At 38.6% G+C, this 15,822-nt stretch overlaps 1 pseudogene; it reads right to left on the reverse strand.

Annotated features, from left to right (window-relative positions):
- Window positions 1-320: 320 nt before the first annotated feature.
- Window positions 321-1,218, reverse strand: LOC128635775 (spindlin-Z-like; annotated as a pseudogene).
- Window positions 1,219-15,822: the final 14,604 nt, after the last annotated feature.

The following is a 15,822-nucleotide window of genomic DNA, read 5'->3' on the forward strand; positions in this document are numbered from 1 at the left end:
AAAATTTACAGAATTCGCCCAGTTTGTCTCTTGCATCCATGCTTCTTTTGTTTGAATTCACCACTACTAGATCAGTTTCCTTCTAAAGGATAAATTCCACTATGCAAAATGAGTTGTAATTCACAGAACGTGGTTTGTTTCCTTTTGATGTGGAAAATTTTATTTTTGTTCTTAGCAACAAAACTGCGTTACTTCCTTTAAGGGGTTGCGGGCTTGCCTGGAATCTGTAGCGTCACATAATTGGACAGAAGTGGACAGGTTTGTCTACATATTTTACATTTAACAAATCCACCTGTTTGGCAATAAGTCAAATATTACATCTACGATGTCTTCACCAAATCATAGACATAAATATGGAAATCGTCATCAAATTTTATGAAATAAACAGAGGGTTTGGCTTCCACTTGGTGTATTACCATGCCAGTCCTTTTTGAGCCATCTTCTTTGGCATACTCCACTTGCTTTCCTACAAGGCTGTCCACAACTTCTCCTGGTTCTCTTTCTGCTGGAGGGGAATCATTAGAGTCTGGCATGATGCGGAGATCTCCTTCTTTGTAGTCATCTAATAGCTGATACATATATAAAACTGGGTCCTTCTCGTAGGTTATATAAAACCATGTGTTCATTATGGGAGCTCTTGCTAAGACCATTCCTCTTCACTCATCCTTAGAACCATCTTCTGTTTCAAACATGTGTTCAACAGCTTTACCAATCATTGTGTCTGCCAAGTGAGCATCACTAATTCGAGATGAAGCAACTCTATCTGGAAGAACTTCAAGAGCAGACACTCGCTCGTCCTTGTGGAGTTCTAGTCCATAGACACAATCAAATCCATCATATTTAATAAGATAAAGGGATGGGTTGACTGGCACTTGATCCAATACAGTTCCTTTCCATTGTGTTATTGGGCCACTACCTTCTTTCCAACCATGCTGTATTCTGCAACCTACAATATTCCTCCGGGGCTGGGAAACTGGTTTGCTTGGACCAACATTATTTCGATGCTTCTTGTGAGAAGTCCTTTTTTTCTTCATACTGGCGGACACACCTGCATGTGCTGCATCACCTCTGGCTCTCTGACCTGCTGCCTTTCCGAATGGGGTCTTCATTCATCTGTGTATAAAAGGGCAGCAAAGCTGCCAAACTAGGGTAAAAATCCTATTCCTCCAATTTCCCTTTTTTGTTCCAGTCTATACAAAGAAACTGTGTCCTTTTAGTCCACCATCCAAGCAAGGTTTCTGTGTTTCAATCCACAGCAAGTGGTTCAGATGTCAGGCTACTCCAACCTGAAGAGTGCTGCATAGACGTAACATTCAGGTTACTACACAGTCCCTCCAGTCCTTGCGATTTGTTGCAGTACTCTGTCTCAATGATAAATTATTTTTCTTTTAGTGTCCTAACCTCCTCCCTTTTTTCTGCCTGCCTTATCCGTCATAGGTTTTGTCGGCAGCACTAACAGCAACTCCCGCCTCAAGCTCTCCTGCTGAACTTCCAGACTCGGCCCATACCCTCATATTCCAGTTCCTCGTTTTCCTTCGTCTTTGGAACCCCTCCCCCCACTACATTTCCTCTGCCAGATCCATATGTCCTCTTTCATGCTGCTGGTTTTGTGGAGGGTCCTGGAGCCTCTGCTAAAAAGGCCTAAGGATAAAGAAGTGTACTAGGTGTATAATCTAAGTTTTTTTTAGATTTCACGGTTGCAACTAATGATCTCTGGGTTTCTAAAATCAATGCCTTTCCAGAAATCTATTTTTCTAAAGGATGCCATATGTCCTCTTTTCTGCTGCTGGTTTTGTTGAGGGTCCTGGAGCCTCTGCTAATAAGGCCTAAGGATAAATAAGTGTACTGGGTGTCTAATCCAGTTTTTTTTAGATTTCCCGGTTGCAACAAATTATCTCTGGGTTTCTCAAATCAATGCCTTAAATGTAATCTATTGTTCAAAAGGATGCCATATGTCCTCTTTCCTTTTTTTTTTTTTTTCTCTGTATTTTTGTTTATTTTAGAAAATGTAATGCACTTATAGCTTCACTAAGATTATGACTTTGCACACTGCCATTTTCCATGCAGCATTTTGACATGTCGTGTGATATGACTAGAAGATTGAAGAATGGTATGTTTTGAATCTGCTAAGCATAATAAAAAAAAAAATAATAATTTAATTTAATTGCAATTGCCACAGCGTGCATAAAATGTGCGTCACTAGTCCAAATCTTACCTTTTTTTTCATTCAGGGGTGTCTGGCGCCATATTGGAAAGGCAAAAAACAGGTCTCCGTACCCGTTGATATAAGGGGTGACTAGTGCTTTTACCAGGCTCCTCTTGGATAGCCCCAGAAAGTGTGACTATGAATCCCAAAAAGAAAATTAAATTAAGGTTGAAAACTAACTCCAAAGTAACTTGTAAGACCTGGAGCTCCTCAAACACACGTCCTACCGCAACAGCTATAGGCTCCGCCCCCCCAAATCTTACCTTTTTAATGCCAATTGATATTGCCACAGCTGGAACAACAGTAAATAACATGTGCGTCACCACAGTCTCCGAAGCTGTTGTCAGATGTATACAAAAACACTGATAAAGTATTCCTTTCGGGGCGCAAAGAGATGGCTACCGGAACACTCCAGGAACTTCCCAAGAGTCGCTGTCTTGTGTTTCTGGTGATGTTGGAGACATCTGGGTAGTGTACAGGGAGGCCCAAAATCCTCTCCATCTCTGTGCACCACAGGACAGGACGTCCTTGTCATCCATAAGCACATGAAATTGCTTGCATTTTCCTTGCTTCAAGAAGTTCAGCTTTTGTGGTGATAGTACAGAATTAAATAAACTTTGGTTTCCTACCATACTCAAGACAATCTTGTAGTTCAAGCTTCGGACTTGCTGTGGGAAACAGTGGCCTGTCCATACCAGGAAGATGATTTAGACAGAAGTAACGGGCTCCGATTGCAGGTGACACATGTTTATCGTCAATCATCAAAGGGGTTGCGTGCAGAATATGGCTGATGGCCCCTTATTCACATGTTTGTCCAGAGCCACAACATTTGCAAACAGCCAGAAGAAAGGTCGGTTCTCACCAGCCTTAAGTTGAGCTTCAATTACCAAATGCTGATATTCAAAAAATAGACAAACAGTGCCTTAAAAAACACATTTGCAATATGGATTCACCAGAGCAAGGTCATTGCAAGTACTTCCCACGATAACAAAATTAAAATGCCACAACTCTGCAATCTTCCCCTTCACATTATTATTGTCACACTACATTGTACTCCTATGCCCACCTCCCTGCTCTTGTTTTTGTTGAGGGTCCTGGAGACTCTGCTAAAAAGGCCTATGGATAAATAAGTGTACTGGGTGTCTAATCAATGTTTTTTTCTATTTCCCGGTTGCAACTAATGATCTCTGGGTTTCTAAAATCAATGCCTTTCCTGTAATCTATTATTCAAAAGGATGACATATGTCCTCTTTCATGCTGTTGTTTCGGTTGAGGCTCCGGGACCCTCTTATTAAAAAGGCCTAAGGATAAATAAGTGTACTGGGTGTCTAATCAATGTTTTTTTCTATTTCCCGGTTGCAACTAATGATCTCTGGGTTTCTAAAATCAATGCCTTTCCTGTAATCTATTATTCAAAAGGATGACATATGTCCTCTTTCATGCTGTTGTTTCGGTTGAGGCTCCGGGACCCTCTTTTTAAAAAGGGTCTAAGGATAAATAAGTGTACTGGGTGTCTAATCAATGTTTTTTTCTATTTCCCGGGTCATATAAATGATCTCTGGGTTTCTAAAAGCAATGCCTTTCCTGTAATCTATTATTCAAAAGGATGACATATGTCCTCTTTCATGCTGTTGTTTCGGTTGAGGCTCCGGGACCCTCTTATTAAAAAGGCCTAAGGATAAAGAAGTGTACTGGGTGTCCAATCAATGTTTTTTTCTATTTCCCGGGTCATATAAATGATCTCTGGGATTCTAAAATCAATGCCTTAACTGTAATCAATTGTTCACAAGGATGCCATATGTCCTCTTTCATGCTGTTGTTTCTGTTGAGGCTCCGGGAGCCTCTTATAAAAAGGCCTAAGGATAAAGAAGTGTGCTGGGTGTCCAATCAATGTTTTTTTTTTATTTCACAGTTGCAAAAAAATTATCTATGGCTTTGTAAAATCTATGCCTTACCTGTCATCTGTTGTTCAAAAGGATGCCATATGTCCTCTTTCCTGCTGTTGTTTTTGTTGGGGGTCCGGAACACTATTCTAAAAAGGCCGAAGGTGAACGACCTGTACTGTACTTGGTGTCCAATCATGTTTTTGTTTTCAATTTCACGGTTCATAATAAATATCGCAGTGTAACTTAAATCAATGCCATACCTGTACTCTGTTGTTCAAAAGGATGGCATATGTGGTGTTTCATTCTGTTGTGGTTGTTGAGGGTCGTGGCCGTAGGACAGAGTATAAAACGGCTGAAGGAGAACAACCTGTACAGCCTTGCTCCTCTTTTTAGGCAGGCCAGCTCTTTGCATACATGCCCACAGACTCTGTAACGCATGCCTCTTTTAGGGAGAGGTGCAGCCATAATGCAGGGTCAGAACCTCTGCCTGCAACTGTTATACTCGATTTTGCGAAAGGAAGTAACCTTACCATGGTTCCCTGCACGCACGTATTGTTGTTATATTTTGGTGAGGGTAATCATGATGGCCATGTAGACCACAACCTGGAAGTAACAGGGATGAGATGAAAGAGCTAAGAACAGTAGAACTTGAAACAACAGAGTTAGCCATGGGTGTTAGTGCAAAACCGCTTGGCTTTTTTTTGGCTTTGGGTGCGGCTATTCATGCAGGCCATATAGAGCTGCCACCATTCGGTGTTGTATCAGCTATAAAAATAGTAAGAACTGTACTATCAAAATGCAGCCAATGAAGGGCCTATGAAGAAGCAAAGGTTGGATTGTAGTATTTTGTTCGGCTAATCATGATGGCCATGTAGACCACCTGTAACAGGGATGAAAGTGCTAAGAATAGTACTAATTGAAACAACCGAGTTAGCCATGGGTGTTAGTCTAAGACCACTCCGCTTTTTTTTGGGTTTGGGTGCAGCTAATCATGAAGGCCAGATAGACCTGCCACCATTTGGTGTTGTAACAGGTATTAAACTGCAAAGAACAGTACTACTTAACACAACCTACTTACCATGGGTCCCAGATCATATGTTTGGTTATTATATTTTGTAAGGGTAATCATGCAGGCCATTAAGACCTCCACCGATAGGGTGAGTATGAGTTACAGCTATTAAAATGCGAAGGACATTACTAATTAACACAACATAGTTACCATGGGTCGCAGACCAAGAGCAGATGTCTTATTATATTTTGTATGGGTAATCATTCAGGCCATATAGACCTCACCAAATAGGGGGAGTTACAGAGATTAAAGTGCTAAGAATGGTAGTACTTAAAACACAACCTAGTTAAAATAGGTACCAGACCGCATGTCTTATTATTATATTTTTTCAGGGTAATCAGGCAGGCCATATAGACCACCCCCGATAGGGGGGGAGGGTAACAGGGATTAAAGTGCTAAGAAAAGTACTAATTAACACAAGCTAGTTATCATGGGTCCAACACCGTGTGTCTTGATGTTATACTTTGTCAGGGTAATCATGCAGGCCATATAGACGTCCCTTGATAGGGGGAGTAACAGGGATTACAGTTATAAGAATAGTACTACTTAAACACAACCTAATTACCATGGGTCCAAGACCAGATGTTTTATTATTATACTTTGTCTGGCTAATCATGCAGGCCATATAGAGCTCCAACAAAAGGGGGGGTAAGAGGGATTCAAGTGATAAGAAAAGTTTTACTTAACACAACAAAATTACCATGGGTCCTAGACCGCGTGTCTTGTTATACTTTGTCAGGGTAATCATAACCGCCATATAGACCTCCACCAATAGGGGGAGGTACAGGGCTGAAAGTGCGAATAGTACTACTTAACACAACCTAGTTGGGTCCAAGAACACATGTTTAATTATTAGACTTTATTAGGGTAATTATATAGCTAACAAATCTATCTATTTCTATTCTATCGATTCTATCTAACTAATAATCTTTGTATATCTATCCTATCTATCAATCTATCTTCTGTCCGGGATGTTTTGAGACAGCCACTTGTGTTTCTGACAAATTTGAAGTAGGAGGACAGAACAATCATCTTCGTCCATCTCCCGGTTCCACAAATGAAGGCCATATAGACCTCATCTGATAGGGGGAGTAACAGGTTGTAGTAAAACGTTAAGAATATTACTACTTAACACACCACGGGTCACAGACCACATGTCTTATTGTTATACTCTGTCAGGGAAATTATATATATTTCAAATCCATTTATTTATATATCAAATCGATCGAACTATCAAACGTATCGATCAAATGTAGATTGCATCTATTGATCAATGTAATTCGTATCTATAAAATGTATATTACATATTTTGGTTGATGTCATTCTTATCTATAAAATGTATATTGTATCTTTGATTCGATAACATCCGTATCTATCAAATGTATATTGAATCTATTGATCGATGTAATTCGTATCGATCGAATGTATATTGCATCTATTGAGCTATGTACAGTGTATCGATCATATGTATATTGCATCGATTGAGCTATGTTATCTATGTATCTATCTATCAAATCTATCTATCTATCTCGTGGTTGTGCAAGTGGACTGTTTCCGGTTGATTGCGGTGCGTAACACTTGGAGTTTGCTCTGTCACTGTGATGCGGCCGTAACCCTTACACTACCTGATAGATACTACATCATAAAGCTAAGCTTTGCTGATCTACTTTTGGACAGTTTTCGGTTGACTGCTGCCAAGGAGTTCCCCATTCTGGCAAACAAAGCTTTTTCAACATTGCTCCCATTTTCCACAACATATCTATGTGAACTGAGCTTTTTAAGCATGACTGCTATAAAAACTAAAATCAGAGAGAGACTGAGGGCTGTTGATGAAGAGCTTTGTGTGTGCCTTTCTTCAGTTCCTGCCAGGATATCAGCTTTGTGTTTATCTAAACAGGCCCAGGTTTCACACTGAGGGAGTATAAACAAATTGAGAGACTAAACTGTAGCCTTTTGTTTATTGTTCCTGTTTCCTCGCTATTGTTGTTGTTCACTTTGGTGTACCACTGCACTGTATTTTTGTAATAATTTTTTTCTTCATTGTTCATTTTTGTTTTTTGCACTGCCGTTTTGTTGTCGATGCAGGTTGTTGTTCTCAGTGATATTTTGATTGTTATTATTGTGCCTCTAGCTTTGGCAATACAGTTGTAGTGACTGTCATGCTAATAAAGCTTAACTGAATTGACTAAATTGTTCATATATATATATATATATATATATCTCCAACAAAAACAGGCACTCACCGGGTTTAAAGTGGCAAAAAACTTTATTCCAACAGAGTGACGTTTTGGGGTTTTACCCCCGTCCTCAGACTCAAACAACAATGAAATGCTTAACAACCTCCCTTAAATACCCTGTTCACCATACATGTGTTTCAAATAAGCGTTAATTACCTTGTGTGCAAAACCAGGTGTTAGCAAGCACTTAGCATACATCACTAATAAGCATTGCATATAGCCATGAACCAAACACTAAGAATTCTAAGAATTCTAGATGCACCTAAGCAGTAGAATCTATGCAACAATTGACAACATGTGTGTTTTTTTTTTTTTAAAGTGACGATATAATGTCTGCTAACGTTACTTATAGAACACCCGTTTACCAAATTATCTGTAGCGGTAATTACCCAGTGCCTGTGCGAGTGTCACTAATGGACACTGTGGATATGTGTAACTTAGCAACTAATCGCATGCTAGACACATAGTATCCAATGTGTTAACTATCTCTACTATTACCCAGAAAATACATATAAATATAAAAACAAAAAAATTTAAAGAAATGTTAAAAATGCTAAATCTCTATTCAGCATGTCAATAATTATTTTCGCTTTGAAAAACAGTTTTTTCTCCAACTTATGGACACAGCTATGGGCTCCAGCGTGGCACCTTCGTATGCCAACTTATTTATGTCGGAATTTGAAAACAATGGAACAATGTGCTTCCAAAGGTCAGAAATAATCTATTTCAAGAGATATATCGATGACCTACTACTGGTATAGACAGGACAGGAAGAGGACCTCATAATATGGTTCAATGAACTCAACTCAGAACATCAATCATTGAAATTCAAGATGAATCACAACAGGAACGAGATAGAATTCCTAGATCTTAAACTATACAAAAAGGACAATAGGATTAGCACCACATTGTACCGAAACCCGACGGATAAAAATTCTTTATTAGAGGCTTCGAGCTGCCATCCGCCTGCCTTGAAGAAAGCCCATCCAAAACCTCAATTCATCAGGGTGGTAAGAAATAACACAGATGAAAAGCAAGCAGAAATACAAGTGGAGGAGATGAGACGTTTCCTACAGAGGGGGGTACCATAACGACTTCTGAATGAACATATATCTGCACTGAATGACAAGGATGTCAGAAACAAAAAGATGAATGTAGTGAGTGAGGACAAAATTACCCTGGCTATGACATACTCAGCAGATAAAAATGAGTCTGGTAGAATTCTAAAGGATAATTGGGAGATACTCTGCAGTGATGATACACTACCCTTCAATAAGATGGACACAAGAAGAATAGGATTCAGAAGAGATAGATCTTTAAAAGACATTCTACAAAAAACGGACCCGACACATTGCTACAAGACAAAAGACATGGTTGGATAATACAAAACCCGGTTGCTACAAATGTAGCGGTTGTACCACATGTAATGGAATGCTGACGGGATCCTTCTTTTAAAATCCGAGGAACAGGAAAAAATACTTCCATAAACATAGGTTGACATGCCCCACCAAATTTGTGGTATATTTATTACACAATCCTTGTAGTTTGTTTTATGTAGGAAAAATGAGTGATGATCTGAGGACAAAGATGGCTAACCATAGAAGTGCCATCCGTGCAGCTATCAAGAACAAAGAGTCAGAACAACCTGTGGCACGCCACTTCCTACAGAACATACATAATGTATCAGAGCTGAGATATACTCTCATTGATCATGTCCCTCCGTTGACAAGAGGAGGGGACCGGAATAAGATACTTATGCAGAGAGAGGCTAGATGGACTTTTGAACTGGACACACTGATCCCAAAGGGCCTTAATACTAAAATTGAATGGCACAGCTTTCTGTAACGTCCGGTGCCAATCTTTCCATGCCTAGTACAAACTATATTTCTGTATTTGCTAGATGTATATATGTGTAATTCAAGTTCAGTTTAGGCAACTTAGACGTAACATTGTGTGTAATTTTGTGTACAATTTTCTATTTGTACACTGCTGCGTTGCGCCCGGTCTAATATTGACCAAGGATATATTAGTTAATTGGCGCTATGTATATGCCCTTACTATAATCTACTATGGCCAATTGTGTTTTATTTTATTTTGTGTTTATATGCTTTTCAATAGAGGTAGCCATTTGAGCCATAGGAATAGTTATAATAGCCCCATATTAATATAAAGGTTTCTTGACAAACTGAATAGAGATTTAGCGTTAACATTTCTTTATGTTTTTATGTTTATATGTATTTTCAGGGTAATAGTAGAGATAGTTAACACATCGGATACACTCAGCTAGATTATGAGTTGTGCTTTATGCGTGAAAAAGCCTCCTAATGCTGCTTTTTCCCTACCGCTGGTATTACGAGTTTCCGTAACGCCACAAAAATATCCATCTCCGCTCAAATCATTAACGTAAACCCAGACCCAGTAGTTAATCATATACCGCTATCAAAAAACATCCACAAATCACTTCAAAAACATTACACAAAGTACACTTACACTCATACAAACACTACACAATATTTATTTTTACGATTTTACATTTTCATTTAAAAATAGAACGGATCAAATTTACGAGATCTCAGGTGTTTGAAAAAAAAAAAAGGCACACAAATCCATTTTGCATTGACTTACATAGACAGACGGAACATACACTTATATAGCTACATCTAACTACAAATATTATCACATACAGTGGGGAAAAAAAGTATTTAGTCAACCACCAATTGTGCAAGTTCTCCCACTTAAGAAGATGAGAGAGGCCTGTAATTTTCATCATAGGTATACCTCAACTATGAGAGACAAAATGTGGAAACAAATCCAGACAATCACATTGTCTGATTTGGAAAGAATTTATTTGCAAATGATGGTGGAAAATAAGTATTTGGTCAATATAAAAAGTTCATCTCAATACTTTGTTATATATCCTTTGTTGGCAATGACAGAGGTCAAACATTTTCTGTAAGTCTTCACAAGGTTGTCACACACTGTTGCTGGTATGTTGGCCCATTCCTGCATGCAGATCTCCTCTAGAGCAGTGATGTTTTGGGGCTGTCGCTGGGCAACACGTATTTTCAACTCCCTCCAAAGGTTTTCTATAGGGTTGAGATCTGGAGACTGGCTAGGCCACTCCAGGACCTTGAAATGCTTCTTTCGAAGCCACTCCTTCGTTGCCCGGGCGGTGTGTTTGGGATCATTGTCATTCGGAAAGACCCAGCCACGTTTCATCTTCAATGCCCTTGCTGATGGAAGGAGGTTTGCACTCAAAATCTTACGATACATGGCCCCATTCATTCTTTCATGTACACAGATCAGTCGTCCTGTTCCCATTGTAGAGAAACAGCCCCAAAGCATGATGTTGCCACCCCCATGCTTCACAGTAGGTATGGTGTTCTTTGGTTGTAACTCAGCATTCTCTCTCCTCCAAACACGACGAGTTGTGTTTCTACCAAACAGTTCTACTTTGGTTTCATCTGACCATATGACATTCTCCCAATCCGCTTCTGGATCATCCAAATGCTCTCTAGCATACTTCAGACGGGCCCGGACATGTACTGGCTTAAGCAGGGGGCCACGTCTGGCACTGCAGGATCTGAGTCCCTGGCAGCGTAGTGTGTTACTGATGGTAGCCTTTGTTAAGTTGGTCCCAGCTCTCTGTAGGTCATTCATTAGGTCCCCCCGTGTGGTTCTGGGATGTTTGCTCACCGTTCTTGTGATCATTTTGACCCCACGCGGTGAGATCTTGCGTGGAGCCCTAGATTGAGGGAGATTATCAGTGGTCTTGTATGTCTTCCATTTTCTTATTATTGCTCCCATCGTTCATTTCTTCACACCAAGCTGCTTGCCTATTGCAGATTCAGTCTTCCCAGCCTGGTGCAGGTCTACAATTTTGTTTCTGGTGTCCTTTCGACAGCTCTTTGGTCTTCACCATAGTGGAGTTTGGAGTGTGACTGTTTGAGGTTGTGGACAGGTGTCTTTTATACTGATAAGTTCAAACAGGTGCCATTAATACAGGTAATGAGTGGAGGACAGAGGAGCCTCTTAAAGAAGAAGATACAGGTCTGTGAGAGCCAGAAATCTTGCTTGTTTGTAGGTGACCAAATACTTATTTTCCATGCAAATAAATTCTTTCCAAATCAGACAATGTGATTGTCTGGATTTGTTTCCACATTTTGTCTCTCATAGTTGAGGTATACCTATGATGAAAATTACAGGCCTCTCTCATCTTCTTAAGTGGGAGAACTTGCACAATTGGTGACTGACTAAATACTTTTTTGCCCCACTGTACATACACTAAGCGATAGATACAAACAATATACAGCACATTACCACACGAATCAGATTTTTAGTAGGAAATAAACACAATTTAGCTACTTTTTCACAAAAGAACATGACGTCACTCACTTTACGCTCAAAATAAGTGTTGGATTTTATTTCTTAACAAATTTTTCTCCTCCATTGACTTCTATGGCGAAGACGTGCTCGTGCACGCGACAGGCAGATTTACCTAACGCGCGTAAAATGCGTAGACAAGAAAACTCGTAATACCAGCGTTACAATTGTGAAACTAACTCATTTTTTCTTGCGTTAGTCCCGCTATGACAAATAGATCAAGAAATAAATATTTCCCTATGGACTTATGGCTTTTACTTGTGTGAAATCCACTACAACATCAAATTGTTATATAAATTTACATTACATCAACTACAAATCACCATCACCAATACGAAATCGGTTGGAAAAATTACATCATATTTAAACGGACAGAAAAATAATTTTTACATTTCATTATTAACAAACAGTAGACAATTGGAAACACGTCTCATTTACCTCTATTAGAACATTTCATTTATTCAATTCATATGCTTGCATGAACAGCATATCTACATAGGCTCAACACGATCATTAATGGATGCACATACATGACTTTTGTCATTGACTCAAACATGTGCATTGATATTCTGGGGGAAAAACATATAAACAATGAACACATTTACATCATACAACTACACTGGAAGGTTGCTTAACATTAGATTCTCTCTATGAATCATGAAACATAAAATATGGATTTACTGTCTCTTTAACATCACAATTAACTCATAATATACCATTAGGAATTACGTACAATGAGAAAGAGAGAATCACCATACATACATAGATGTACATAACACGCATCACACAACAACAAAGCACACATTTATATTTTTAATCAGCACACAAGAAGAATGTTTTTAAATACAACACAATGAAGATTTGCTAACTAGACAGGAAGGTTGCTAATATGATGACATCATTATAAGCTTCAACCATACAGATTACAGCTTTTGGACTGTACCGCCCCTTTCAGATGTTTCTCACTCAATACTGCAATATTACATATACGTAAACAAGAGTTTGGAAGATTGTCTTTATTATTGAGATTTTAATGGGACGTGTACTATATTGACATCTCGCAAATCACTTATATATACAATACTACATGTCAGCCGGAAGATCTTCATTGTAATTACGATTACAATGGGACACGTGAAATATTGACATCTCGCCAATCACTTATATATAGAAGATTACAGATGTCAGCAGTTACTTTATCGTTTAGAAACAATATTGCAGCAACATTGATCGATCAGATTCTATGCACATTATACACAAGTATGCACTTTCATTCATGTTAGCGTGGACGTGTGCTTTTTACTATAAGATCGTGTTTATGTTATATTTTACACTTTCACATTACGATTCATTGGGGGAAAACAAAATTTCAGCAAACACCAAAAAAAAAACAATCAACAATCCTTATGAACTCACTACCATTGGACATATTGCACTATAAATCCCCCAAACAACATGGCCAAAGCGTCCCTTGTGATCGACATTGTATCAAATTGTTTTTGTGTTTTTTGCATACCTTGTTACTCCTTGTGTGTTTGCTCTGCTGTTTGGCTTTGTGCTGCTTAGCTTGGCAAATATGGATGATCCGCAGTTAATTGCTGCTGGTGCTGTTGCACGAGTGGTGTACAATAGAATCAGGCGGGCTCGACGTCTCCAAGAGAGACGTAGGGCTCGTTTGGTTAGAGGTCCTCCTGTTCACAGGGTGAGGCCCAACTTGGATAACATGAGCGACTTCGAAGTTTATGACAAGTATAGGCTCCATTGCGAACAGCTCATTAGCTTTTACGATGTTCTTAAACCTCATATGGAGCCACATAGACGTATGCGAACTGTAATCTCTGGCATAACCAAGATGCTAAATTGCATACACGTGTCCTGGCCTCCAGGAGTTTTCAATCTGGAGAGGGGTACATGCATCGGCTGGCTCAGGGTACCTTCTATGTGGTTTTTTGATAACTTTCTGGACGCCATGGTACGAGTCAGTAAGCGATAGCTCGAATGCCCAATGCTTCCAAGTCATATTCCAACTCATACATCAGAGGTTAGGTCGGCACAATGTATGACATCTTCACACTTTGATAAATTGATAGAACATAACACAAGATGCTACACACGCTGAAGAATTTAAGACTGAAAGTGAAGAATTCAAGACTGAAAGTGAAGAATTCAAGAATGAAAGTGAAGAATTACAGACTGAAAGTGAAGAATACTAATGTGATCATGTCTGTGGCATTGTCTTTCAAATGTGCTGACCTTGAAAACCATACAAAGACATGTTCACATGGTAAGTGGCAACAATTCTATGGAACAAGACTGTAGATGCATCCTATTGGAGACATTTAGATTTATTATATTTTTTTAGATGGTATTTCACAATCCTCTATTTTGAAAATGATGAATAGGACACCTAATGAAGATAAAATGATATTTTGAAGAGCATTGCCTTTCAAAGACCATACATCCAGGTTAGTTTGCACAATGCAAGGAGGAAGAATGTTCAAAGAATTAGGAATATATACATGTCCTATATTAGAATGTTTATTTTACATACATTACCCCTACTTTGTGCTAGAGGACTCAGATTCTGACCAATCAGACAAAGGGATACATTTTATAGTTGATATAGAGGTATATTATTTGAAGGGACATGAAATATTACATTCAATTATGTTCCTCATACAATCAAATATAAAAATATTTTTAAAAATTGATATGCATTATTTTGTCTAATTTTAAATGCTAATGTGTAATTCAACTATTGATTAGACAATATAATGGTATTAATTTCAAATTATGGATAGATATAGATTTCAAGTATGAACCTGTTTTTAATATCAAGATAAAAAATACATGTTACAGCATAGACACAATAGGATTTACCAATTATTAGATTTCATGAATATGTTAAGACATGTGTTCATTAAATAACCTAAATAACTAATGTTTTTAATATTTCTTTTCTTTCTTTTTCTTTTTTCTTTTTGTCAATAAATTTATTGTCATACAATATATTTTTCGATTTTATTTTTTTAAATACATATTCTTTGAGACATATCTCTATCACAGTAAGATAAGAAGACATATATCCATCTAATATTCTGACATGTAAACCAAATATTAGTCCCATGACTGTTAAAGTCATCTATTTTACAAGCACATGCATGATATCAAATATACTAATTTTGTTTAATGTATTGAATGAAAAATATCAACACATCTTATTCAGATAATGTTAAAGTCAAGTATCTTACAAAATTTAAGTTGGAGTTAAATACATCTATACACTGTGTGCAGAATTATTAGGCAAATGAGTATTTTGACCACATCACCCTCTTTATGCATGTTGTCTTACTCCAAGCTGTATAGGCTCGAAAGCCTACTACCAATTAAGCATATTAGGTGATGTGCATCTCTGTAATGAGAAGGGGTGTGGTCTAATGACATCAACACCCTATATCAGGTGTGCATAATTATTAGGCAACTTCCTTTCCTTTGGCAAAATGGGTCAAAAGAAGGACTTGACAGGCTCAGAAAAGTCAAAAATAGTGAGATATCTTGCAGAGGGATGCAGCACTCTTAAAATTGCAAAGCTTCTGAAGCGTGATCATCGAACAATCAAGCGTTTCATTCAAAATAGTCAACAGGGTCGCAAGAAGCGTGTGGAAAAACCAAGGCGCAAAATAACTGCCCATGAACTGAGAAAAGTCAAGCGTGCAGCTGCCAAGATGCCACTTGTCACCAGTTTGGCCATATTTCAGAGCTGCAACATCACTGGAGTGCCCAAAAGCACAAGGTGTGCAATACTCAGAGACATGGCCAAGGTAAGAAAGGCTGAAAGACGACCACCACTGAACAAGACACACAAGCTGAAACGTCAAGACTGGGCCAAGAAATATCTCAAGACTGATTTTTCTAAGGTTTTATGGACTGATGAAATGAGAGTGAGTCTTGATGGGCCAGATGGATGGGCCCGTGGCTGGATTGGTAAACGGCAGAGAGCTCCAGTCCGACTCAGACGCCAGCAAGGTGGAGGTGGAGTAC

The sequence above is a fragment of the Bombina bombina genome, chromosome 7, assembly GCF_027579735.1.
Source record: "Bombina bombina isolate aBomBom1 chromosome 7, aBomBom1.pri, whole genome shotgun sequence".
Lineage (NCBI taxonomy): Eukaryota > Metazoa > Chordata > Amphibia > Anura > Bombinatoridae > Bombina > Bombina bombina.